The sequence below is a fragment of the Aythya ferina genome (genome assembly GCF_964211825.1).
Source record: "Aythya ferina genome assembly, chromosome: 5".
In the NCBI taxonomy this organism is placed as follows: domain Eukaryota; kingdom Metazoa; phylum Chordata; class Aves; order Anseriformes; family Anatidae; genus Aythya; species Aythya ferina.
In genome coordinates, this window is record NC_140301.1 from 13,015,483 (window position 1) to 13,042,632 (window position 27,150).

The following is a 27,150-nucleotide window of genomic DNA, read 5'->3' on the forward strand; positions in this document are numbered from 1 at the left end:
GGCTTAGCAGAGCTGAAGTGGGAGCAAAAGCTCAGCCTGGTGTTGTTTTTCTTTTACAAAAAGCAGATGTAGTCATCTTGTAACTTCCACATGCCTGGGACAGAACACGAGGAAGGACCTGGATTCTGTAGCTGTGATTTGGGGCATGCAGCTCCTCAGCTGTGCTACCAGAGGAGGAATTTTGTCTCCAAGAGACAGCTCTGAGCTATGGGGTGTGTTATACCGCCAAGTGTTTTGGAAAAGCATCTCCCCCTCTCATGGTCAACATGCACAACTTAAAACAACTTGTACAGGAGACATCTCTGGCAGTTCCTAAGTATTTCCTTCTTGTTTTCTTTCCTTTTTTTTTTTTTTCTGACTGTTTCCTGGTGCCATTTTCAACCATGTTTTCTCCTTTCCAATTTCCTACTTGACAGACATCTTCCAGACTCAGATTCTGACTCTATTTCCTTATCAACGTTTTTGTTATTTGATAAAACCAGAAAATGTGAGAGTTTCTTATAGGACACAGGAATTCCTTTTGAGAGTAAAAATCCTTTTCCTCCCTCACAGTTATCAGAAATGTGTGGTTATTGCTGCTTTTAACTTTGGAAAACTGAAAATTAAAACAAAGGGCATCAGAAAATTAGTCATTTGTTTATGCAGGACCTAGATTAAAAACAATTTTGTTTTGGATTGCTACAGAAATTTCATTAGCAATTCCCTCTGGGCTGCTTGGTTACTGTCACTACCAAGAGACAAAGCAGAAAGGAGGAAATGAAATGTTAAAAGATGAGTCCACTCACTTTATGCTCCATTAGGAACACATTAAATAGCAAACAACCACGATCATCCTTACCAAATAACAGTAACAATAACAATAATAATAATAATAATAATAATAACTCTATTTTAAAGCAAATTGGGCTTTCTTTAAGCTTCCCAAAGACTGTGTGCAGAACCACAGCCTCAGCCTGGGCTCCTGAAAGGCTCTCCTGGTGCTGCTTCTGCACCTGATACACAGCAAGGAAAGCGTATTTCCCTCAAAGCCAGGTGCCACTTCTCTTGCCTCTCCTGAATCCATCAGTGCAAACTGATTTGTGAACACAGCCATGATTCTGCTTACAAGGGCTTGCCCATTTTTCTAGGCAAGCTCAGTTCCAAGGAAGGTGTCTCCCTGAGGATGGAAAACAAGCCAAAGCAAGAGGAAATTGGCAGGAAGGTATTTTGGGATTGGGACAGCCTGTACGTGGGACAGAACAAAGTGGAGCAGTGGAAAGGGAAAAAAAAACCAACAACGCAGCACTGATAGGAGCTGGCCGACTATGTAAATGCAACTATCTCGTCACATGGTGATGCTGAAACCTGCAAAGCCCCTTTCCACAGCACTGCTGAACCCTCCACCAGCAGCAAGCCCCAGCTACCTCCAGGGACAGCAGTCTCACTGACTTTTGAGGAACTTTTTATAGCATTTCCTTTTTCCACATAACTGCAACAAATCCAAACCACTTCTCTTTTTAAGTTAATGCCCTTCTCGTGGCATTTGCTGTCTGTGTGCAGGAGCTGCTCGGGCAGTTTGGCTGTGCCCATGCTGAAGTCACAGACTCTGAGCGGTGCCAAGCAGAGACTCCCCAGCTGGCCTGGAACTTGCTAACTTGAGCAATGGAAACAGCCTGGGGCAATGCCGAGCCCAGCAGGGACTAACAGGACACCTGATAGCCAAATTGCTAGCAGGGCACCAGCTACTTATTTTGAAGCTAATTTCAATACCTTTACACTGCAACCAAATTACTTCTATGCCAAATCTCTTATAAGCATCTAATATAATTTTCTGTGTACTACAGGTATCTTCTGGTTTTAAAAACATGAGAATTTGCACTGTTTCATCAGATATGCAGTGCCAAAATGTGGCAGGCATGTCCCAGTTTACATCTTCGGTTGTGTGGTTTTCTTTGTTAGTGTTTATTTCTGTAAATGAGTTTCTGGAAACCTCTTTATCCACGATTTTTTATATATATATTTATTTTTAAACCCGTCTGTGATTCTCTGCTTTATTTTCTTCACATCCAGCCTTTGTCAGGAGCTCTGCTGTTGCACAGTTTCTCCACCAAGGGGCGTGAGAGATCTTCAGCTAAAGCCTGAAGCTGCTTCACCGCGTGGGTTTTGTGCAAAGCTGCTCCTGAAGTCCAGGTTGTGCGTTTGTGAGTGTGTCTGAGCCACCCAGAAGGGCTGCATGAAATGAATTTTCAAGATACTTTGTCAGGCTGATCTCGGGTACTACCCCTATGCTATCATTTACACCGCTTTGGATCAGGAGGCCATTCAAATGTGGGTTCATTTGTAGGAGACAGGAAAATAATATATTCCTCTCTCATTACTGTAGATACACATGCAGTCTTTCTGGATAGTCGTGGTGGCATAACACATCACGTTTTGTAAGTGGGTGTCTTATGATACAGTTTCACAGACCCTTGCACTGAAGTATGATGCCTTTCCTCACTTTCTGAACAGCCAGCTGACCCTTCTAGCCTCAAAGCAGCTGTGATCGCACCCAAAGTGGTATCAGTGAACGCTGCAAAAGCCCTGAGCAATATTTCGCAGGAAGATCATTTCCATTTTCCCTCTCTTCATGTCTCTCTAGCTCCCCAGTGATGCATTTGCCCTGGAAAACACCATCACCACATCTGAGGACATGGGCATACATTACCTGCCAGCTGATTGCATCTGTACATGCCACTTTGCGTGTCCAGTCCAAGCCCAGATGCAGTTGAAGTGATGATGGAGGAACTGCAGGAGGGCCCATCTTGCCATCAGAAGCACCAGGCTGGTTGGCAGAGGATGGCACATCCTCAGCCGATACAGTAAGTGTGTTGGCGTAGCACAGGCAAAGCAATAATCACAGCAAGAGAATAAGGAGCACCATGGCTGACTGAGCTTTAGCTCCCTGGGGCTCAGATGGGTTGTCACAGCTAAGTGGGGCACATTTCTCACTCTGCTGCAGCCTCTGAAATGAAGGGATTTGTGGTGTTTACTGAGATTCATGCGTTGGGCACTGGTGCTGCCTTAGGTTTGGTAACTGCCTGCTTTTAATCTTCCTGTCAAAAGCTGACAAAGCTTTTTTTTCCCGGGGCCTGTGTTTACCTCTCTGCCTAGAGAAGCTGATGCAGTGGGTAGATAAGTCAGCCCTCATGCCCAGGAGGGAGCAGGGAATCTGCAGGCAAAGGGAAAAAGTTTGACAAGAGCAAGGTATCAAAAGAAATAGGAAGTGTTCAGATACACGAAAGAAAGCACTGTATCTTCTCTGGCAGTGCCTCACACACAAACACACAGAGATGACTTCCTTATGCCCCTCCCAGTGCCTTAGAAATTTGAGGTTTTCTCTCTTCTGTGCAAGTGCATTAGCGTACCTCTATGTGCAGCCTCTTCAAGTGCCCAGGTCCTCCTCCATTAGCAAAAATTTTCTGTGATGCTGCCGGCATCACAGAAAAACAAGGGGAGGACCATCTTCTTATTTATTTATTTTATTTTATTTTATTTTATTTTATTTTATTTTATTTTATTTTATTTTATTTTATATTTTATTTTATTTTACTTTATTTTATTTATTTTGTAACAGAATCCCTGATACTCATAAGCTATCTAAGAAACCTTGAATAGAAAGAGGGGATGGCTACTACAGTTTCAGCCCAAACAGTGAGGTAGAGGCAGGCAAGAGTTAACCTCACCTGTTTGGAGTTGCAGCATGGGCAGTAAAAACAGGGATAACCTCTGCATATCTGTATTTATCTTGGATTTAGCCATGGTGGCCATGTCCAGGCGTTTCCAGTTTACAAGGGAACATGCGAGATCAGATACCTGAGGAAGGTCCTGGGAGAAGAAAAGAGCCATGTGGGAAGGTCAACACCCCAAAGCACCTTGAGAAACAGCCAGTATCCAAAACCAGAGGAAGCCTTAATACTAAAGGATGATGCAATGCCAGATTTGTGGCCATTCCCGGAGGTGTTCATGCCCAGGCTGTGCCCCTCTTCTGCCAGCACAGACTGCATGCGTGAGGGTGTGCTGCGTAGGCTTTGCTAGGTGATAGGGAACCCAAATCCCAGCTGCTCACCATGCCCATGTCCTTCCTGGGATTCACAATGCTTCCCAGCTGGCTCAGTCATTCAATGCTTCGGAAGATCTGCCTTGTCCAAATTCAGCATCTCAGGAATGTCTTGAAACAAGGAGAGCTTTTTTGAAGAGTTGCTCTTGCAGAAAAATTGCCGGCTTTTTAGATGTCCACATTGCCCAGTAATTGCAGGTCTGGCCAATATATCGCACAGCTGTATGCAGGATTATCCAGCCAGGGCACCTGCTCTGCAGGACCACATCGGTGTATCAAAGACTAAATTTTCCCTCTGGCCATAGCAGCTCTTGGCAGCTCATAGCTGTTGTGCTGCGTGTGCTTGTGCTCCCACAGTGCTGTTCAGAAATGCAATTTTCTAGAGAGCGCAGTCTTTTCTCTGTCACTGTAACCAAAATTTACCTGGGCAAATACACAGCCTTCTTCATTACTTACAAGCAGTGGGAGCTGAGGACTTTGCTGGCAATGATTTTAAGTTCCCTTCCAGACGACTGCTGGAACACGAGAAAGCAGCGGGACAGGAAGGCGCCTCTACGAAATCTGGTGAGATAGTGGGCATACGTTGATGACTCCTGGTTGGTGAATATGCTCCTAGGTCTATCAATCAGTCAATTTGCAAAGCAAGAAATACCAACCCCAGGGACCTGGTGTAATTTAGCCAGTTTAGTGATGGGCACTGTTCCAGGCCAGCAGCACATTTGCAGTTCTCCTTGCTCCAGATGACTTCAGACACAACCACAACATCATGGTATCTGTAATCTCTGCTCTGCACTCTGCTCAGCACCATGATAACACATACCCACATGTCATTGCCTCCTCTTTGCATCCTTTTCCCTAGGGAATGGGCCGGAGGCAGCCTTTACCTCCCTGCCTCCCTTCTTCCCCTGGCTGAGCAGTGTGCCCTGCTATCCATTGCAGTGCTGGAGCCAAGCAGCTGGGTGTAGAGGGGCTAGGGGGCTGGGAAAGGGAATGTGCTTGTGGGCAGCACTGGGGTAACTGGAGAGGGGAATGGGGCAGGAAGGAGAAAGTGCATAGCCTCCACTGCCACCTCATACCCTGACTATGCTTGTTTTGGTATCAATATTATTCAAAGTGTATGCTCTCACACTCCCACTGGTTAGTTTTGTGCTCACCACATCCTGTGTTTTATCGTTCATTGCTTTGCTTAGAATTTGTTTCTGGTTAGCAGGATACGGCACCCTTCTTGTCCTGTTCGTACTTTAAAAGTGCTAATAGTATGACAGTTTGCAGCCATTTCTCAGTTTTTCCAAATTTTATTAAAAATTGGCATGAACTATATGGAGAGGTGTCTAGGGAGCTTTTAGAAACCTTTTAAACATTATCTGGATGTCCTGACTTTGAAATATTTAACACTAGAAAATTATATTCAACAACTTTGATTGTTAACACATAATAGAGTAGAATAATTCATTAATCTCACAGGATACTAATATACTACCTTATTTCTATAAGTACACAAAAATAGAGATTAATTGGATGCCTTTTTTTTTTTTTTTTCTTTTCTTTTTTTTCCCTACAAGAATATTAGATATATCAGAAGATATCTTCAACTCTATAACAAGTTCAGGATTTCCTTTGTTCTCAGAGCATTTTTATCCACTTTATCCATCTTGATATTGTTGAGTCATAGATTTGCCATCACTTCTTCCAACTCCTGTTAGAGCCTCCTCTTCTTCTCTTTGTTATGCATTTGCACAGCTACTCACAGTCTGCCTATACGCATGTTACTCAAATTGTCTGTCTCCAGAGCTCCCCTCAGCCAGGATATTTTTAACAGAACACATATTTTTAGCTACTGAAAAATGATGGTAACTTTTGTATCTATGGGAGGTGATTTTTTTGTTTGTTCTTGTGTTTGGTTTTTGTTTTAACTACCACTTTTCCTTTCCTGACCATTTTTCCTCATAATTACTTTATCTTGGAGGTATTGCCTGTTTTACATGGTCAGGTAAGGACCACAATCTGTACAGCCATTACAAATTTACCCCGGTTCTGATCAATATACAATATATAATGGTATAATTTTATGGCCCAGGAACTTCCATTTAGTCGGCTGAATCCACCTGTGCTCATCGGCAGAAGCTTTCACTGTTCTCTTTGCAGGTGGAGGAATGAGTCACAGACAGACAAAGTGATGTGGCCAAAACCACAGGGAAAACCTGCAGCAAGATTTTTCCCATTTCAGCCGAATCCCCAGTCTTGGGCTGCATAAACATCCTCCTGAATGTGCTCCCACATGTGAGCGCGTACCCACATGTGTGGGTGCCTTCACTGCCTGTCCTCTGAGGGAGCCAGATGTGCAGATATGGCCCAGGCCTCATGTTCCAGCAATTAAATAAAACTCTCTTTTCTGTGTTTTCTCCTCCTGTCAGTACGAAGCCTAGTGAACACGGTGAAGTCCTGTGTGGCTGGTTTTGTTGCAGCACTAAAATGTGGGACGATTATTATCCTGGAAGAGAGGAGGAGGCCTAGAGAAGGTGTCTGAATTATTCAGCTCTCTATAATGGGAAGAGAGACATTCCTTTCTGCTTCACAGGCACCTACTGAAATTATGATATGATTAAAATGGAAACACATTTTGGCCTTTACAGTTCCCTGTTCTCTGAGGAACAGAGGCTTGGATATGCTGTGTGAAAAAGGCTTGCTAAAATATGATGCAGAGCAGCGTTTGCTGGTTTAGTTTTCTGCCTCTGGTCTGCAGGCCAAAATCTATGGGCTGCTTCTGTGGTACCCATGAAAAGCAAAGGAAAACTAGGCCAAGGCCCTGCCTAAATCCTCTGTGCAGCTGTCTGTCTGCCCAGGCAGCTAAACATATTCAGAGGCCACAGACCAAAATTGGTGGAAAGCCACAAAGCACTGGGTTGAATGCAGGGGAAAATATTCCTTTCTTGGAGGCTTTAAAGAACCGCAAGGAGGAACCAATCTGCAGGATGGCATCCTTCCCTCCTCAGCGGTGGAGAGGAGGGTTATCTTCATCTGACCTGATCCATGTTCACAGACAGTGAAGGGTATTTGGAAGCGGCCCCCAGGGGCTGGTCAGCAATACCCGACAGTGTCAGAGCAGGGTATGTGTCTGATCTTGCACACGGCTGAAATGAAAGGTGGAAGCCAAACATGTTTTCTTGATCTGGAATACTCTCAGGACAATAGTTCTTGTGGGAAATACAGGCAGCCCTTTGATGACTCACTCTTCAAGATCTTTCTTCAGGGATTCAAAGCAGTCCAGGGGATTTATCCACATGGCTGCCATTAAAACTGCTGCATGAGGGAGGCACAGCTACATTCATGGCTAGCTTTGAAAATTGCGGCCTTCATTCATCCATAAAATGCCAGCACGCCCCTTCCTTGAGCTGCAGGGAGGCAAGGTGCTCCTGCTGCAGGGTCTCACAGTGTTGAACAGATCACACACGAGCAAACAGGCACAGGGCACCTCTGGCTGGCAGTGGCAGCACTGCAGGCAGGAGGATTTAGGAAGCAACATATGGGCTCTGTGTATGTGGCTGTGAGACAGTGTCACAGAGATAAGGTGGGAAGCCAGATTTCAATAAGGCTGAAGAAGTGACAGAAAAAGATAAGCTGGAAGAGATAATCTTCCCCCCACCCCGCCTCGGCTTTTCTCAGGGAAATGGCCCAGAAGGGACCTACTAGGGCTGTTTAATTCTCACTCCTGACAAAGAGGGACTGTACGATGATGCGGTAGGTTTCCTCTGGGGAAGCTAGATGGAGGTTTTTCCATTCCCAGCTAACACTTGCAATATAATAGACACTAGTACTCCACACCTCCAGGGCTCCAGGCAGCCCCTGCCTGCCCTGCCTTCAGGAGCTGGTTGCAGAGGAAGCTCCAGGACCTTGGGAAGCACAAGTCCTCCAACTCATGCTCACAACCTCGTCAGCTCTGTGTGCAGCTCAGGGGCTGTTTGCCATTGCCCTGGCATCACTCTTCTCCCACTGCTGCTATCCCGTCTAACAACTCTCTGCTCAGTGCTCTCTCCTCTGTGTGTGCTAGCATCCACAGCTCCAGCACCATCACATCTAACGTTATTCTGGCCATTAAGCCAGCAACATGCCCCTCTTTCCTGCAAGAGCTGCTGTAAGTAATAGGCTAGGGAGCAGGGCATTTGCTCCTTGAGCACTGATAGCCTGGTGTCTTCCTTACCAGTCCCTGAGGGCCACCCAGCAAAGCCAGCCAGTGATGGCATAGAGCTGCATCCCTGAAAAGAGGTTTCATCACTCCTGTTCATCAGCGTGGGCTGTGAGGTGTGAGCTTTGTGCCAGGAAGGTACCTTCAAAGCAGCACCAGTGCTCCCTTGCCCCTCACATGTGCTGTCCGGTGTGGTTATACCATGCATAGGGCACAGCTTTGGCTTTTTCTGTGTTCACACAGGCATAAAAGGAAATACTAAAAAAAATATGCTCCTAACAAAAGGAGCATAATGTGGTGAAAGTATTCAGAAACTCTTAGAGATCCGGTATATCTAGCATGAGTTATTATGCACCTGGGAGTTGATACCATGGGCATGAGATTCAATATTCACCTTCTGCTAGTTATTATTCTCCACTTTAGAAATTTGAAGCCTACAATTAGAGAGAGGAAACAATGCCTACTGACCAGCTATACATCCACAGGCACGAACAGTGACATGTAGAGGCAAAACAATCAGCAAAGAAATGATGGGCTGGAAATTGTTCAGCCCAACATTTAGGCAGTGCTGTTATTGTCAGAGAGGAGCTGTATGCAACATCGCATTGTTTTATCCATCTGCCTTTGGGTTAAAGCATAATGGTGCAGACCTGGATCAGGACATCAGGGCTTGTCTGCTGTGATGGATGATGCCTCTCGCATTTCTTTCTTTGCAGTTTATTACAGACTGAGTGCTCTGTGGGAGGGCTGCGTGGCCAGGCAAGTGCCTGCTCCCTTCTGCCAGCAGCTGCATTCTGGGTCAGACGGTTGCCTCTGGAAGAGGGGAGAAATCACACTTTCTGAGAGAGAAAGTGAGTTTGCAGAAGTGAGAGAAGGTACCAATGTGGTGCTCTTAGCATTTGGGTTTCCAGTCTGTCAGCACTGGTTATTTTTACCTCCAGCTCTGCAGAGCCAGTGCGATGGGTGAAGGTTCGTGACATTTTCAGTCCTTCCTGTGAAGACCCTGTGAAGGTGATGCCAAGCCACTGGGGTGCTGGCTGGTTAGTAGCTGCTCTCTCCACAGCCTCCTGCTTTATCTCAGCATGCTTTTAGGAGCTGAGATGCCCAGGCACAGCAGCCTTGCTGGTTTGGGGTGGATAGCGTGGAGATGAGGAAGGGAACCAGCTCTGTGCCTGGAAACCAAACAGGCAGATTTTTAGAGCTGAAAGATTATTCCCTTGCTTTGCTTTCAGATAATAGAGTCCTCGGCTGTGTCCTTGTCTACACCTCTATGCATGGCCATTACCTGCAGTTATGTCTTAATCTGCAGCTCACACCGTGGGTGGATATAATCCCTTAACATACTCAGGGAATCCCTGTGCACAACTCAAAAAATGAAACAAGCAGCCTGCCAAAGGGATGTGTGGCCTTTTATTCCTAACAGCGCAGTGATACATTGTGCCACAGGCAGCTAACAGCTCATTGATAGAACAATTGGTGGGGTTTGGGGTCAGCAAACATTGTAGGATGTGAAAGGGAGAGAGAAAAGCTCATACCTGAACACAGCATAGAGTATCATTGTACATGATACTGGGCTGAAATGCTGCACAACGTCTCAGGTGCTGTTTGGAGGGGAGAGATCAGGATTATTAACACTGATGCCTGCAACCTCACAGGTGCCAGAGGGCCAGCAGCCTGCAGATGGTTTGTCTTGAAGATAAACCAAGTACCTCCCAAGTGGAGACACTGGAAGGTTTCTTTACTCTTCCTAGCTTGGTAGGTGATACTAAGCAGCACACGAATACAATGCTGTTGTGCCCCAGGAAACGTCTGCAGATGACAAGGATCTAAATTAGAAAATGTTGCCTCCTTGGCTTGGCTGGAAGACACAAAAGCCTGCTGAAGATCACGTGAAGGAAAGCACAAAAGGGAAGGTTATGTGCTCCTGCTCTTCTAGGTTAACAGGAAACTGAAAGCATGGTGTAGTCAGCATACACTGGGAAGGCCTAAGAGTGCCTGACTGGCACAGATACACCCTCCAAACCTTGAACAACCGAATGATCTTAGGGGTGAGCGCTCTCAATGGAAAGGATCTTCTACAGCATCTTCCAAATTAATAAATCACTACTGTGAAAGATTTCCTTTGGCAGTCTCTGTGGCTTTGGTCTTTGTTGTTCTAAATTCACTCTCTTCCATCCTTGGCTGTTTTTTCCCTCAGATCTGCAGGAAATGAAGCTAATATTTCATTCTATCTGCCAGCTTGTTGTTCTACAAAGGAACATGTAAGAAGAATAAATGTGACTGTACCCTGACCTGCCTGCCAAAAAATCTGACCCTCTCCCTCCACAAACACACACGCTTTTTGAGTCATTTCTTTGAGGAAGAACATGTGCAAAGCCAGATGAGACCAGGAGAGAGAATGAGTTCATAAGGAAGGATATTCCCATATTCCCATTTCACCAGTGGCTTTTAATAAATAAATACAGCAATTAATAATTAATAGACCTAAACTTGAAGTCCTTACTCCAGGCAAAATTCTCCTTCAATGAAAGTTTTGCTCAAGCAAAATGTAGGTCAGAAATGCAGACCTGGAATAAAGAAAATGTTAATAAATAATAATGGTGGGCCGACTCTCCCCTCCCAGAAGAAACATTAACTGGAAGGCCATGTGGGAAGTACAATTCTGTATTATTCTGCTGGATCTTGTCCAAAGCTGGGGAAAGGAGGAAGCTAATGCAAAGTCTGCATCTTTCTAACACACATCTCTGATTTAACAGCCAGTGGTAAAGGCAGCCAGGGAAGGGCATTACAAGGCCTCCTGAGCCTTGCTTTGTATGGGGCAGGGAGATGATCTGTAGAAATTCCTGAGTGAAAGAAACTGTAATAGTGATGGGCTCACTGCTAATCCCGTCTACAAAAATAATCTAAAAACTGTCCAGAGGGATTGTTTTCCTTCCTGCCTGAAATCATGGCTAACAGCTTCAGACTAAATGCCACATGACAATCTGGCAGACCTGGAATATTCTCATGACTGAAACCAAAACTTCAACATGTCAATGGTGTGACTCAATAGATTTTGAGGGTCCCTTGCCCACTGTTACCTCATCTTATGTGCATTTCTGCTTCCATTTTTAATGTGGAGAGGTGACATTACAACATTAGGAGGAAAGTTTATGTGAAACCAAGTCATAAAGGGAATCTTAACTGCCAGTGCTTGGATTTTTGTTTTCTTCCTTTTTAAATTTCTCTAGTTCTGGATTTTCCTCTGCTTGCAAGCTAAATTTTCATCCAAGAAATTTATTCCTTTTTGTGCTGGTTTTTCTTTTCCCAGCTTTCCTCATGCCCACATGATGCTTCTCCCCAAGTTCTTCCATGGACCCCTTTTGTGTCATAAAATTTCCAATGCCACCTTTGCCTCCAGGACTTCTGTCTATCCCACTCATTGGCAACCGTGGCATGTTAGGCTGCCTCTTTGCTCATGATGCTGGCCTAAACTCCGTTTGTCTTTTTCTTGTAGACTTAAAATAACTCCAGCTTTCTTGAGATGTATACACAATTGCTTTCCTGAGCTAAGCCAGGAGCCTTCATTTCCTTCAGATGTCCCATTACAAATCACATTCCTGTTGTTTGGAAAGACGGTAAAGTGAACAGAAAGACCAAACAATATGCTGATGAGAAAGCTGTCTCTTTTAGTCATAAAGATCAAAGGGGACTCAAAGCAGCTTCATGTAGGATTGGACGGGTAAATGGCAACAAAAGAAATTCGATGTCTTTTTTTCTTTCTTTCTTTCTTTTCTTTAAAGGCTCTATGCATGAAGGCTCTTTGACTGTTTGTACATTATAAAAGTTTCCACGTTAGCTCTGTCAGCTAGGGAAGATACCAAGGCATCACTGCTGACAGTTCATAAAAGGACTTTTTGACTTCAGTTAGAAAAGCTAACCGTGGGAGGGCATGAGTGGGGCAGGATGGAGAAATGTGCTGAAACATGCCTGTGACAAATATATCAAAAGACATGCAGGTCTGGCCAGATAAATGTTCTGAAAGCATTGTGTAAAATGGCACATGAATTGCCCCAGGTATGTCCCTGTTTGCTGTCTGCAGGAAGCTGCAGAGGTGCTTTCTTTCACAAATTATGATGCAAGAGCTCTCTGAACTTCATAATCCCTGTTGGAGGACTGAGGTGGGCTGTGATTTTGTAGCAGGTGTCTTCCCCACCTATTCCCTGGACAGGGGTGAGTCCACAGCAATGTTTTCCCACCAGGCATGTCTGGGGCAGAGGAGACAGCCAGGATGAGTGGGGAAAAGGGATAAAGTCCTCTGAGCATGTAGCCTGATGGCCTGGCAGCTTTGGAGAGCCAATCCAGCTCTGTCCTGGGAATGACTGACAAGTACCTTCAATCCAAAATACCAACTGGCAAATGACAGCACGAGGAGAGAATATGCAACAGTGATATCTTTTCCTCCAGCAGAGTGACTCATTCAGCCATGGCTGCCAGCTGGGGCTCATTAATTGCTTTAGATATTGAGGAGGCAGAGTGATCTGTGATTTGCTGAGGAAATATTAATTGCATAAAAAAAGATAATCGTGGAAAGGAAATTCACTTCATGAAATGACTGTTTTGAGAAGGTGGCAGCTCTGGTGCTGGGGCAAGTGGATAATGCAGGAAGCGACGGGTGTTACAGTACATTGAGCAATTAAACATACACTCCTGGCTGAGCTGTATTTATAAACTGAGCAGCCTGTGAATCACTCGCCCCAAGCATGCTTGAGATTTCATCTCCTTGACATATTCACTGCCATATAAACGCACCTCGGGCTGCGTCGGGGTTGGGTTGGCTTTGTGGCAAGGGTAGGGCTCTGCAGAGCCACCAAGGGGACTTGCTGGGGTCAGATGGGCACAGCCCTGGCCCAGGAGAGTCCCACCAGCCTACAGGCAGTGGCTAAGGGGGACACATGGGGGCACCCACAAAGCCCTCTGTGGGTGGCCGGAGCCCCCTCTTACCTGTGTGGGGCCATGAGGCTTTTCTGCAGAAAGCAGAGGACAGCCGAGGATGCAGTGAGTTAAAACAGAAGAAGATAGCAGGCAGGGAAGACGCTAATGCAAAATACAAGTATGAAGACTCCTGTCATCTGGCCTTGAAATATCTCCAAAATCAGTCTTGGTTAGACCTGCTTTCTCCTACCTTTTACCCTTGCATGTGGAGGTCACCACCTCTCCTGCACGCCATCAGAGCTTCCTGCCAGCCCAGCAGCATCCCTCCCTCATCACCCAGCAGAACTGGCAAGGGCTCATGCAAAGTGTTCTCTCCTGCACAGTGAGGAACAAAGCACCCCACAGTTCAGATCTTTGAGGGCTGGTGCTTCCAAATCCTGATATGGGCATGTGCTGTGGGAGATAACAGCTGGGGAAGAGTGCTCTGAAATTGTTATTTTTCTTGGTATTACAGTGATGCTTCTATCTGCAGTGAGACTGGATGTGGTGGCAAGAGCAACCCTCACCCAGATAGCTTTGTGCCCAGAACTCAGCTGACAAAGGGGAAGAATTACAAGAAAGTGAAGTAGCAGAATTACAAGAGAAGTAGAAGAATTACAAGAAAGTTGTCACACAGCAGATAAAACCACCACTGGCCCACACCAGAACCCAAATTTCCCAAATCCCCTTCTAGTGCCTCAGCCCTTGTGTCACACATGATCCACTTGGGCTTTGTTAGTAAAAAATACCTCCCTGCACATGGAAGGCAGAGGCTGCAGAACTGAAGAGGAGCTGATTCAGATTCGAATGTCCCTGCAGAACAATTGTTGCTATTTATAAAAAAATGCACTCTCTGCAGTATATAATTAGAAGCTTTGCCTTCCACACACAAATTGGAGATAATGACTCTGAAAGAAAGTGAAAGGAATCCAAACAGAACAATGTCTGTCCTGAAACTCACTTGCTAAAAACTCCTTCAGCTTTTCAAGTCTGCTTTGGAGCCTGTGCACTCTCCACATCCCAGCTAAACAAGTCATGGGCCAGGGGTGCAGAAGCATCACAAAGTGTTACCAAACATTTTGATGCCAAGAAATGTCTCAGGTTGCTGGAAGTAAAACTTGTGGGAGTTTGGGTACCTGATTTATGTTTTCCACACCCTTGCAATCACAGATCACTTTTGAAAGACCTGCTTGTTGATGGCAAAGGGTTGAATGCCAGGCTGCCAGGAGCAAAGGAAGGTCTATAGCCGCACATCCAGGCTTCTGAGTTACAGCAAAATATCGTTTCAAAATTTATTATGGAAAGGCAAAACCCAGGAATTAGGTTTAGAACCATAGAAATATATACAGTTAAGTCGCATTTTAAATTTTTAAAATGCTTTGTTTTGATAATATAAACACCTACAACAGTATATATGAAAATGTAATGTGTCATTCTTTATCAAATTTTCATATGTGTTGCTATATGCATGCACAATTAAAATTGAATTATAGTTAAAGCTCTTTGAAAAGGCAGCAGAACAATTCACAGAAATCAAAACTCAATGAAATCAGAAAGTTGGTTATCAAATCGTTGCAATCCACATTTTCTGAAAACTGAGATGAATTATTCCCACAAGCTATCCCAGTTTTCACAAGTCAGTGATTTCTGATGCAGTCTCATCACTACTTGGCCACCAGGCTCCAAGTGAAGCCTCCTGCCAGCCTTGCTGCAGGCGAGGAACCTCCCCTGCACTTGCCAGGCGTTTTGGGAGGTGTCCTGGCCCTCAATCAAGGAAGAAGATTCAGAGGCACAGGGGAGCCAAAGACCGCCAAGACCTCCACCTCCATGGCCAGCCCTATCATGGGCCAGCACAGAGGTCTCCTGCCAGAGCTGTGGGGAGAACATCTCACCCTGATATGTGCAACCTGATTTTAATTAAATCCTGCCAGATGGCAAGGCTTTTGAAGTCCTAACACCCCCTGTGTCACAGTCTAGGCAGAGATCATCCCATCAACAGGCATGAGACCTGGAGAGCAGGTGTGAGGACTGCCGACTGCACTTAGTTGCTGTGTGAACTCTGTCTTTACAAAGCACAAATTCGTAATAATTAAATTATTTTCATATATACAGAGCTGTTCAAAACTAATCAAGAAATGCTTTAAATGCAGTTAAGGGAACATTCACAATCGACGTACAGGGCAGCTCTTTTTTGCTTCTATTTTGCAGAGAAGTGTTTCTGATTGGGATAAATGTCTAGTTTGGAGATCACACAGATAGCCAAAAGTAGCACCAGAAATAGAAACCAGAAAACTTATTTTTCCCTCTGCGTGTCACTGTGTTATGTCACTGTGTTATTCATTTTCCTCTTATGTGAAATGGGAACATTAAAAGCTACTGCAGGAGCATCATGAGTTTTCTGTGGTGAAATGCTTCGGAAGGCTGCAAGGAAAACATTTCCTTCCCCACATGCAGCTTCGTGTTGGCTCCCCTTCTCCACTGACCACAGCGAATGGCTCTCAAATCTCTTGTCTTAAGGAAACATCTCATTTGCAGTTCATTGTCCACAAGGCTGCCCTCAGTGAGTCCTTCAAGCATACTTTGGTGGGAGACAGGAAAATCCCTTTTTCTTCCCTAGGTACTTAGCATATGGTTCAGATTATAGGCTTTTCTGCTCTGCATTTTATTGCTAGTCATTTTTTTCTCAAAGTTCATTCCTTCCACCTCTGCCTGCTGGGCCCACAAGAACTTGGTTAGGATGGATTGATAAATGCTTAAATAGTGCTCCCAGCAGCGTGGGCTGAAATTTGGCAGGCTGAATTCTGTCCAGAAGAGGTGCAGGCTGAAATGGCAGGACTGGAAGGACAGATTGGTCTGATCTGAGAAGGAGGCACCAAAGCTGCAGCCTCCCCATGCCTAGGACAACAATGCCAGTGTAGCCTTTGTCTCTGTACAAGTGCTCCACCTCCTTCCAGCCCAGGACCTTTCTTCACCATGCCCATTTGACCAGAGGGAAGAAGCTGGGGGTAGGACTGGGACAACACTTGTAACCTTCAGTGTGACTTTATTCATTCGGCTTAGCACGGGTAATTCCATAGGCAGATGGTGATCAATGGGACCTACTTGCAGCTGGGCCCCCTAATGCAGCTCACTTCCCAAAGAAGTGTAGTAATGGAGCAGAACAGGCAGTAATGAAACTCTGAAGGACCCCAACACAGAGCTTCTTTTTCTCTCCCTTTAATTGCAAGGCTAATGTTCCACATAAATATCTAGCAGCTGGTTGTTTGTGTATTTCATTTGAAAGCCTGGCTAAAAAAACAAGCGAGAGTACAGCTGGGAGTCAAAAAAGCTTTCAAAGGAGATAAGGCACTTTGCCACCAGCACTTCATGGGAGGGGCTTTCTGACAGCAACGTGATTTTAAAAGATTAAGTGCACAGAGTATAAAGTTCTTCCAGAATTTAAATATTTATTAAATGTGCGTATCGGAGGCAGCCACAAAGCACCAGGTTTAAGAGAGGGCTCCGGAGCTAAAAGGTATGTGCTGGAGGTATAATTGATGCTCCATGCAAGGAGAAATCAGCCAGGCAGTGCTAAACAAAAAGAACACAAGCCTCTGAAATGAGCTGGGTAGTAATTGCCTAATGACAAAAGGACAGAGTGCAAAGTTCTCCTGCCTCAAGGAAGGTGACAGTCAAGAGGAGAGATGTGTTAACCCCCAGACATGAGCTGAAAAGCCACAGAGGTTCAGGTGAGCCCCCTCAAAGAGAGCTGGCTTTCATGGAAACAGGCAAGCAGAAGATAACCCAATGATCTGGCCATGTGGTATGCTGAGGGGCAGAGAGTAAGGCACTGCAGGTGTGACACATCAGGATCATGTGCTAGGCTGGTGGGAATTGACAGAAGTGGAGGTGATGTGGTTATAGAACGAGAGTAGGAAAGAAATGTAAAAATAATCAAAATAAAAGATTAATTCAGTGGAGTAGTAGGGAATCCTCACTGAGAAGGAAGCCTTACCTCACCTAAGCTCAGAGATTAGGTTCTAGGAAGGTTCAGCTACCACAGCTGGGGACCTGCTCAGGGATGCAGATGCAAGGTCAGAGGAACTCAGTTTCAATGCAAGACCCTGTTTTTATGATCTTGATCAATAATATAAAATATTGAACTTCAGATGAGCTAGTAATGTTCCTACCATCTTGCCTTAGCCTAAATAAGGTAAAAAGTATGTTTATTGGTACTTGCCCGCAATTTGGCTCTTTTGACCTTTTTCTCCTGGAAAGTCCTGACTCATCTCTGCCTCTCACCTCCAGTATTTGACCATCGCCTAAATTCCACTTTGCTTAATTAAAACAAAGATGCCTGTTACAGCTTCTCGTTTATGCTAAACTACTACTCATATTCATATAACATTCTCTGGTTAGTGGTTATAAACATTTTCCTCTATAATACAAAGCTACAGACTACTGGTTTTAGGCCTACTAAAAGATAATCTAGCTTTTAGTATCTATCTTCATATTTTAATATCTATCTCCTATTTTAGTATCTATCTCCCAAATGGAGATATTCATAGGTGTTTTTCTGACCCCTTGGTATAATAAACCTGAACTCGTTTCTAAGATCCATTTATTGGAAGGATTTCATTTCCTTTGGAATCTGTGAAGCACCAAAAACTATATATATATAATATATATGTATTTATTTTTTGAAATGCTTGCCAAATGGGTCCTGTGAATGGTTCAGAATGGACACTCTCAAAATGGACAGTCTCTAACTGTGCCGATTAATGACTTTCTAATGCTTGCACTGTGGGAATGTGGGTATGCTGCTGTTTTTCTTCCCAGGCAAGCATGATACCCACATCCCTCAACTGCCCGCTCCCCCCTCTGCCCTCCAGTATTTTGGGATAGCTGTGAGAATGTGCCCTGCACAAACAGATGCATGACATTTTCTCTGTGCAAGCTTTCCTTTATGTGCTTTCTACAAATATTTGTGGGAAATAGATAAAACATATCCAGAATGCCATGGCAAGGAATTCACTCCTTTCAGAGGAAAAATGTCATCCCAGAGACACTGCAGCTCTTTGCTGAGCTTCTCTGCTCCAGCGTGCCCTGATAACCTGTGCATTTGGGCACCTCTGAAATGCACACCAGGACTGACAGTAGTGCTGCTGGGCACAAGAGATGAAATCTTTCATTTCTAGATTGCTACTCCCAGTCTTGATGAGCTGTGACAAAGTCACTTTGATCACTGCAATACAGGATGAGTTGCTTGAATCGCTGCAATCATGACAGCATGGATTCTACAGATGGGATAAGAAAGGTGATTTCTTCAGGGTCCCTCTATAATCACTGAAAAAAACTCCTTGAGGAGAGACATTAGATTCATTAGGCTTCATGGATAGCCCTCTAACTGGACATGTACTGGCAAGAACATAAATCTTTTACAACCACAAAGCATACACCCAGGTCTTCTAGGTGTGATCTTCTAGGTGTGTCATAGGGATGAATTTCAGCACTCCCTACAACAGCTCTACCTGGGCTGGGGGTAGAAAACCTCTAGCCAAGAGAGTTTCAATTAAAAATGTGGTCTAACAAGTGACAGTAATCCATTTTATTTTTTTAATTTTTGAATACACAATGGTAGGAGCTGAAGAGGACCTCACGTTAGAGTCCCTCTGAGTGCTCTCATGCTCTCTTTCATAAGGTTTTGTCAGTTTCTTGGCAAACACATTCTTTCTTTCTTTATTTTTTTCCTGCTATGCAAATCTTTGAAGGATCATCAAGAGCCATTCAGTGCTTACATAACAAAAAAAGAAATATTCCCTGGGGAAAGTAAGGTATCATCTTTCAGTCAGGCAAGAAGGGGTTTGCCATTTAGTGCCAAGAAGCAGTTTCACAGGTAATTTCAGCATGTCAGGCAGTTTCGCTGGGGCTGGCAGGGGATGTGGTAGAAGATTCCAGACATGCTGAGCCATCTGAGGTAGGTGGATTGAAATCAACAAACCTTTCTGAAAAGGGAACAAGACAGAACAGGCTGAGAAGGTCACAAATTAAGATGACAACCTGCTGTGCCAGACTTGGCTCAGGTCAAGCCTGTGCACATCGTTAGAGGTCACTGTGCATTCTGCAGTTCAGGTGGTTCACAGCTTGCAGAGTTTCAAAGTAGTGCCGGGCTTTCAAATGTTCAGAGACTGGGTTTACCTAACATCCAAAGTCACTAATGCCTTTTGATCACCTCGGTTTAGAAACAACACGTACCTAGGGAGCAGTCCTGTCCTGGCTGTGGCTTGGATTGGAACGAAGCCACAGAGGATTCTGCACGAGTCTGTGCAGCCGCTGTGAAGCCTCTGACTGTGTAATAGTATCATTTCAGGAGTGGTTTTGAAGTAATTTCAAAAATTTCAGTCCTGACATGAAGTGTAATATTCTGAACTTCCTCTGAAGTCAAAGAGATTTGGGGACTTTAATGCAATGGGTATGCAGTTCAGCGTGAGTTACAGTTTGCTTTTTAACACTTCTATCCCTACTTAGTCTGACAATGAAAATGATTGCAATTATTATTCTGATGCCCTAATGCCATTTCAGTTTCACATCCTTTTGTTCTGTTGGTTCCTCTACAGTAAGCAAATCTTCTCCCCTGTGAGCACTGTGGCAGGGCTACAGAGTGTCTCGGGCTGTTGTGGGTCTCCTGATAGATAGATCGGGGTTGTTTTTCCTTTCTCAGCTGCCTACCCAAGCCAAACTCTTTAACTGCTCCATCAGACAGCAATCGCTGGGGAGGGAAAGAAACATCCCTAAACAGGACACTTTGTTGTTAAAGCCATTATCTATGCACTGAACTGCAGCCTACTGAAAGAAAACCTTCATTTTTCATTCCCAGAAGTTGAGATTGATCAAGCCTATGAAAGTATGTGGTTGCTAGTCTTGTCCAGCTCTAGCTCCTATGTGTACATGATTAAATCTTGAATTTATGCTTGCTGGGTGTTATACATCATTCCAGCTCTTTTCCAGAGATGAAGAAGCTGAGCCAAGACGTGACCCAAGCCATGACCCAAGTTAAAAACTGATCTCTGGGTTTTAAGTTGACTTGGACAAAGCTCTGTCATTCGGATTTTTTTATTTTTTTTTTTTTCCAGTGGAGATCACTCACAGATTTTCTCACAGAAAAGCTCCTTTTCCTCAGTCCTGGATTTGCCTGTGAGCATGGGTACCCTTCTGAGTGTTATCATTTTGCTTTCTCCCTACAGCAAATGCAGACCAGTCGAACACTATTGCCAGAGCTAGCAACCCCATGACCATTCTCCTTTTCAAGTTCCTTCCTATGAAGGGAAGTTCACAAGTAAATGTTGTAGAGGGCCCAAAGCGATGTTTGCACAGCTATTCCTAGCAGAGATTTTATTGACCTAACATCATCTGTACTGCTCAAGATGCTAGTTATGGTAAAAAGTGCTGGATTGACAACTGAGGGGACTTGAGGTTTGTTTCTCCACTGAACAGAGACAAGAGACAGCACAGGGAATGCTTCCTTCCCAGTACTCTCCTAGCTTCATGCTTATTTCCTGACATTCACAGCGAAGCCATGTTTAGGAGCTCCAACCAGTTTACATACCCTCTGCTGACTACTTTAAAAATAGATGGCTTCTTCTAGTCTGGCAAGCAGGGCCAGGAGACCAAGGCATCTTCCACTCTTTCTGAGTAGTACATATGCTTAAACCTGGATGAAAGGAATGGCAGAAAAAGCAAAACTAGGAGGAGAGGAAAATTAGCCCAGGCAGTGCATTACTGAGACATCTGTTTGCAGCAGGGGTGGTAGAACAAGGAAAACTTGTGAAAATTACCTTCAAGGGTCTGGGCTGAAACTGAAGAACCTGACTCCAGATCTTGATTCTGGGGGAACTCCATTGAAAGGCAATGGCATCCTCTTTTGGAGTCTGTCCAGTTCAGCACTCAGTGATACAAGTGCAGCCCTTCAGCATAGATCACTCTAATTGCATCCTATTTACTGTGTAATTGCCCTATAAACAGACACACACATACAGCATAGGAAGAGAATTGGGATCTATAATTATATGCAATTAGTCACATTCATTGCTCCCTGCTCTACTTATCCCTAATGAATGGCCTGTGCAAACAGCAGGCTTGATACTGGGACAAATTTATATGTGACTTGGGCAAAGGTAGCACCAGAGATCGACACCACTCGCCACAGAACGAGGAGACCGAAGAGTACCACAGCCTAGCACAAGCAATAAGCAGGTCCCCGAGTCCTGGGGAGGGATCTGAGGGACAGAGCATGGTCAAAGGCTTCAAGGGGCCGGTCCGCTTTTGGCTATGGCTCTGTGATTTCAGGGAAATAATTTTGGTGTCCTTATGAATCAACTTCCCCACCTATAGGGCTGGTGATCCTCATCTTCCTTTGAAATGGAGGTGGGACATATGGGAGAACATTTTTATGGAAGAGCGAAAAGATCTACGCTCATTTCAACAGCTGACGAGGGGTCCTTATGCCCAGCAAACACTTCGAAATTGTACTGGGTGCAAAAGAATCAGAGAGCTACCCCTTAAAGCTGCTAGCACTGCAGCTGGTGAGAGTAGCACTGGCTGAAAAGACACAAACATGTGGCTGAGGAACTTCTCTCAGGTCAGAAATGGTAGGGATGGGCCAAACCAGATGTGTATGAGGTGCTGGTAGAAGACCACAGGGGAACAGGGACAGCCTCCTCACTTTAGGCTTATAAAACAGAGGAACCAAATGTTGGAAAAATATATTCTTGGGTGGAAAAGAAGCACTTCTGTGCCTGACAGATGGAGGAAATGGTGTTTTCTGTCCCCAGCAGCTATGATTCAGGGAAACAGAGCTGGGCCCTGAGTGAATCAAAACCGTCTGCAAGGCACTCCAGCAGATCTGTCATTTGCTAAACACTGATGATAGTGGTGAAAAAATACCCATGTGTTAAAGAAATCTGCTGAAAAGGGAAACCACCCAGCTGGGCTTCCACTCTGTGTGCGAACCTGGGCTGTGGTATTATCTGGGAGGCTGCCTTCCCAATGGCAAATGTTAGCTGGTACCTTCTGGAAAAGAAAAAAAAGCAAAACATTTTTTATGGCCCAGCTCTCCTGAGGAGGTGTGTCATCACCGGGGGAATTCAGCAGCGTGGTTAAGGATTGCTCTTTTTGCCTCCTCTGTTTGTTTTCTTGCAATCCCAGTAATGCAGGTCAGTTCCTTTGGCCTCCTCAGGCCAACACTTGCCACGTTTGGACTCTTTTGCTCTTTGCTGGAGCACAACATTGTCCCTGCTTCACCTGGGAGCTTGGCAGGACCTCAGTGCTGAACCGTCACAGCATCCTGGCATGCTCAATAAATGCTATATTTCAAGTGAATACAGTAATGCATTGCATTGCATTTGCTGTAGTTAGAAAAGAAAAAGACTGCCTGCACCTTTCCTGTGTGTTACCACTAAGGAGCAGTGTTTTCTTTACATTACTTTCCTCTCCCTATCACCATGGATTGTGAGAGCTTTTGGGAACTAACATTGGCAGAAAGACAGAGGAGAACTTGAAACAAATCCTGCACTGGGTCTCAGCAGCAGCTGATTTTATCTCCAGCACCGGAGCAGCAGAGGTGCCTTACAATTCTACCAAGGGACAGAGAGACTAAAGATAAGCTTTTGAAGGCCTTCATCAAAGAAAAGACACCTCAACAAGCAAGACTTGCCTTTAAATTGCCAGTAAACACTGAATGTGTCTGTGGGTTGCAGGGGTGGCAGCCATTTTGCCGAAGTTCTAGGGACCTTTAAAGCTGGGCCACACGCATAGAAAGGATCCATTTGGTTGCAAATGGCAGGTTTCTTCAGTTCCTCCTGGTCTCTCTTTAATGATGAGCACGGATAACTCTCAGTTTTGTCCTCTATGTGCTTTACCAGCATCAGTGTAGCACTAAGCTGGTGCAGCTGCTGCTGCTTTTACTCACAGCCTTCCATTCAGCATCAGCCTAGGAAGGAGCAACAGTCCTGGTGCTTTTGCAAAACAGCACCTATGAGAATTAGCTACCCTGACAATCCTAAAAACATCCAGCAGAAAGGTTAATTCAACAGAAGACTGAGCATGAAAGAAATGCATGTGGGGGGAATGAGGTTCTGCATCACTTTTAAAACTGGGCAGATGAGCTGTGCTGAAACAGCTCCTTACATACAGGAGGATGCAGCAGCTGAAGAGGTGATTAATGAGGCCCCAGCTTGGCTGTGCTGAATGCTCTTCAAAGGAGTGGGCAGAGATACATCTGGGATACCTGGGATGGAGTTGCAAGGAGACAGCCTTAAAATTTGGCACCGTTTGACAGCTTGCTGTTTGCTCAGCCTCTGCAGTTGCTCCCTGTTTGTGTTGCTATGAGTTATGGACGAGGGGATTGCGTTCTTCATGTGTGCCAGTGCTCCCTTCTGCATTTCTATATCCCATCTGCCTCAACAGCTCCATTTGGAGAACTACCGCTTCAGCTCCAGTTTGAACATCTAAATCAGGGAGTTCAGTTCTGTAACCATGCAGAGCCAGCGTGTCAGCTCTCAGCTGCTCTCCAGATAGCCTCTCTTCCTCCTGCTCTGCAGCTTGCATGCACTACATCTGCACAGGGGTAAGCACCCTTGACAAATCAGCCATCGTTAATAGCAAGTAGCATCAATTAATATATTAAAATATTAATAGCAGATATTAAAAAAAAAAAAGACAAAACAAAGCACAACAACAACAACAACAACAACAACAACAACAACAACAACAACAAAAAAAAAAACAAAAAAACAAAAAAAACCACAACACTGAAGGTTTCGTCCCCTTCCTCAACTTCCCAATGGGAAGAAGAACATCTTGTGCTGGGCTCTCTACCAGGAATGCATTTCAGTGCACTGAGCAATGCATCCCCGCTGCCTCAGCTGCAGGGCAGCAGCAGGGATTATCTTTTCCCAGGTGGTTCAATCAGTTCAGGGCTCTCCTGGATCAACCCAACAGCACTGCTACTCCCTGATGCTCAGAGACAGCCCGGGAAGGTGAGTGCTGCTTTCCTTGTAGCCAGGATAAGTGCTCAGTGCTGTACGTTTCTGGAGGAAAATCTGTTCCCGTGGTTATTAAAAACAATTTAAAAAGGCAGTTACTGGTCATGGAAAAGTTTGTTTCTGCAGATGCTTATCAAAAGGATTTCTCGCCTAATTTTAAACAGCTATCACTTTGAAACCTGCCCAGAAAAGGAGGTAAATGCTGTGCCTTGGTCTTGGAAGTCTCTTTTATATATATATATATATATATATATGTTTTTTTTATATATATATATGTTTTATATATATATATATTATAATATATATGATATACATATTATATATAATCATGAAAATTATTTCTTGATTTTAAAAAGAGAATACACTTCACAGTAGCTCATACTCATGCTGTCAGAGAATAGATTTTTTTCTCATGCCCCTTGGAGAGGAGCAGTGACCAGAGAGCTGGGAAAGTCGAAAGAAAGATGAAAGAAGCTAACAGAATACTTTGGCAATTGACTTTGACTAATTGACTCTGAGGACAGTAGAGGGAGAAATGTGCCTTGGCAAAGTCATGGGGTGTGAGGAAGGAAGAGGGAGAACACACTGACTGAAGCACACAATGCGTGAGGGAAGAACCACAGCAACAGAAACAGATTTAGGCGACAAAGCAAGAAATGCCTCCCTAGGGTGAGGCCTCTCAGGATGAGATGACCAAGGAGGACAGAACTAAGCCCAGGCAAGGGAAATCTGCTTGCAGTTGATTAGCACATGCTTCAGAAAGAGGACAAGTAGAGCTCAAAGCAGTCTCTTACCTCACTGCAGATAAACCCCAACATGCCTGGTATATTCTTGGAGCTGTTCTTAGGCTCAGCAAAAGTTATGGCAGCATTAATAATCAGGGTGCTTGGCTCTAGCCCTAATGTCCTTCTGCATCCAGTTCTGCAGGATGCTGGGTCCTGCTTGCCTGTGCCATTTTACTGCCCGGTTTCTTACACAAGTAATCTGATTAGACTGTGGCAGATAAGATATGCAAAGCATTGCTCTGCTTCAAGGATAATTAATTTTGTCATATGCTTTTGAAATAATTCACACACCATTTTCTCCTCTGTATTTATAGACTCTAAGCCTTTAAAACCAGAAGGCACATGGCAATTCAGCATGACCACCTGCTTAGCTGTCTGGCCAGACTGTCTTGACCAACAATTTCAGTTTCAGACCAGCAAACACCTGTTTGAGATCTAGTGCATTTAATTGTTTCCCTTCTTCATGTCCTCAAATCCCATTGCAAGAACTGTGCCAGCACTCGGGTGCAGACTAGAGCACATTCAAGATGTCAGCAGACTGTGGGCCTGAATGAATGAATGAATGAGTGAATGAAGGACTTAGAGGCATGGGGTGAATATCGGTCACTTCTGAAACCAGACACAAAACTGCTCCATGACCTCAGTAGATCCAGGTTTTCTCCTTTGATGCAAACAGGACACACAATTGTTAGTTTCAGCCAGGGTAAATCTGGGTCTCTGACAAGGATACACAGGATAGTCGATATACCCAATGTAGGTATTGAGAACCAGAACCTGTGCTATTGATAGGTCATAAAGGACAGACTGAGTGTAGGCTTTAACCGTATTTTCTTCTCTGTCACTAGCAGTCTTCATCGTTTTTTGTGAAATGAGATTTTACTAATGTTATTTGTCTGCAGTGGCAGCAATTTTTCCCCAGCTGTGCAGGCTAGCACTGTAATTACAAACACTGCTTTTTTTTTACACTATGCTCTGACTGCTCACAATCACCAGCCACTGGTGCTTGCTTTCCTTTAGCTCCTTCCTTTAATGAGGAATTGGCCTATACAATGGTGGACCCACAGTGAACATAATTTTCAGGTAGATACATATGCTGTAGCATTCAAGTATTATAAAAGCTGCATTAACTGAGCTAAATCATTAAGAAATATTTCCCAGTGTATGAAATAGCAGCTGTTCTGGGAGGGCGGCAGCTCTCCAGGCTCACAAATAGCACAGGAAAATCCAATGCAGAACCTCCCTGGAGAAATATCACTGGCTGCCTCTACTCCTCTACTCAACCTCTTAGCTAGCTCTTAGGCTTGAAAAGTAATCTAAAGACTACATGTGCCAGCATGCAAAAAAAAAAAAAAAAAAAAAAAAAAAAAAAACAGGGCTTGGACCCTGACCTTTGGGAAATGCTGGCAGAGCAGTCCCTCAATGCCTGGCTCCTCATGCAACTGTATGTGAATGAATATAGCAGGAGTTGTGGTTTGAGTCCTGATCTTGCTTTGTCCACATGAAAGACATTTAGACAAATGACCACAGACACTTTGTCCTGCACAGGAGTGAGTCAAGCAAAAAACACAGCCCTCCTCTTCCTCTTGCTATCCCACCATTTTGTATATGCAACCAACAAAACCAGTGAGCGAAAATGTTTGTGAGTAGGACATCTTTTCTCAGACATAATCTAATTTTATGGACTTTTTTTTTTTTTTTTTTTTTTTCTGTAGATGTTTAGGTTCATGGCTACACACCTATGTTTGATCTCTTCTGCATGTAAAATACCATCAGAAAGAAAAAGAGGCGTTAATATGAAGAAGGACGGGAGGATTGAAATGAGTTATTAACACTGCTTTGTCACCCACAGTCTGGGTAGACTATAGTGCAATAGAAACGTAAGTTTAAGGCCAAAAAAAACCTGTTTTAAATTAGTCCAGATATGTGTCTCCAGCTCTCACAGACAAGGCTGTATGGCAATCACTACACATGCAAAAGTGATTGTACTTCTCTCTTCAAAAAACAAGGGGAATAGGATGTTTTGGAGACCATATATCAAGTTTTCCAAGTTTAGAAACCCGTGGAAACTGAGCAGCGAAGACCCTTAATGGTCCCTTTCAGTTCCCAAATCAGTTGTGTCCCTCAGAGCCA

General features: G+C 44.4%; 1 long non-coding RNA gene across 1 annotated transcript; it reads right to left on the bottom strand.

Moving 5' to 3' along the window:
• Positions 1–1,972: 1,972 nt before the first annotated feature.
• LOC311437866 lies at positions 1,973–25,166 on the bottom strand. Its single transcript, XR_014693768.1, has 2 exons — positions 25,030–25,166; positions 1,973–2,641 (listed from the first exon to the last, which is right to left on the bottom strand). It is a non-coding gene; the product is annotated as an uncharacterized lncRNA (long non-coding RNA).
• Between the last annotated feature and the right edge of the window lie 1,984 nt (positions 25,167–27,150).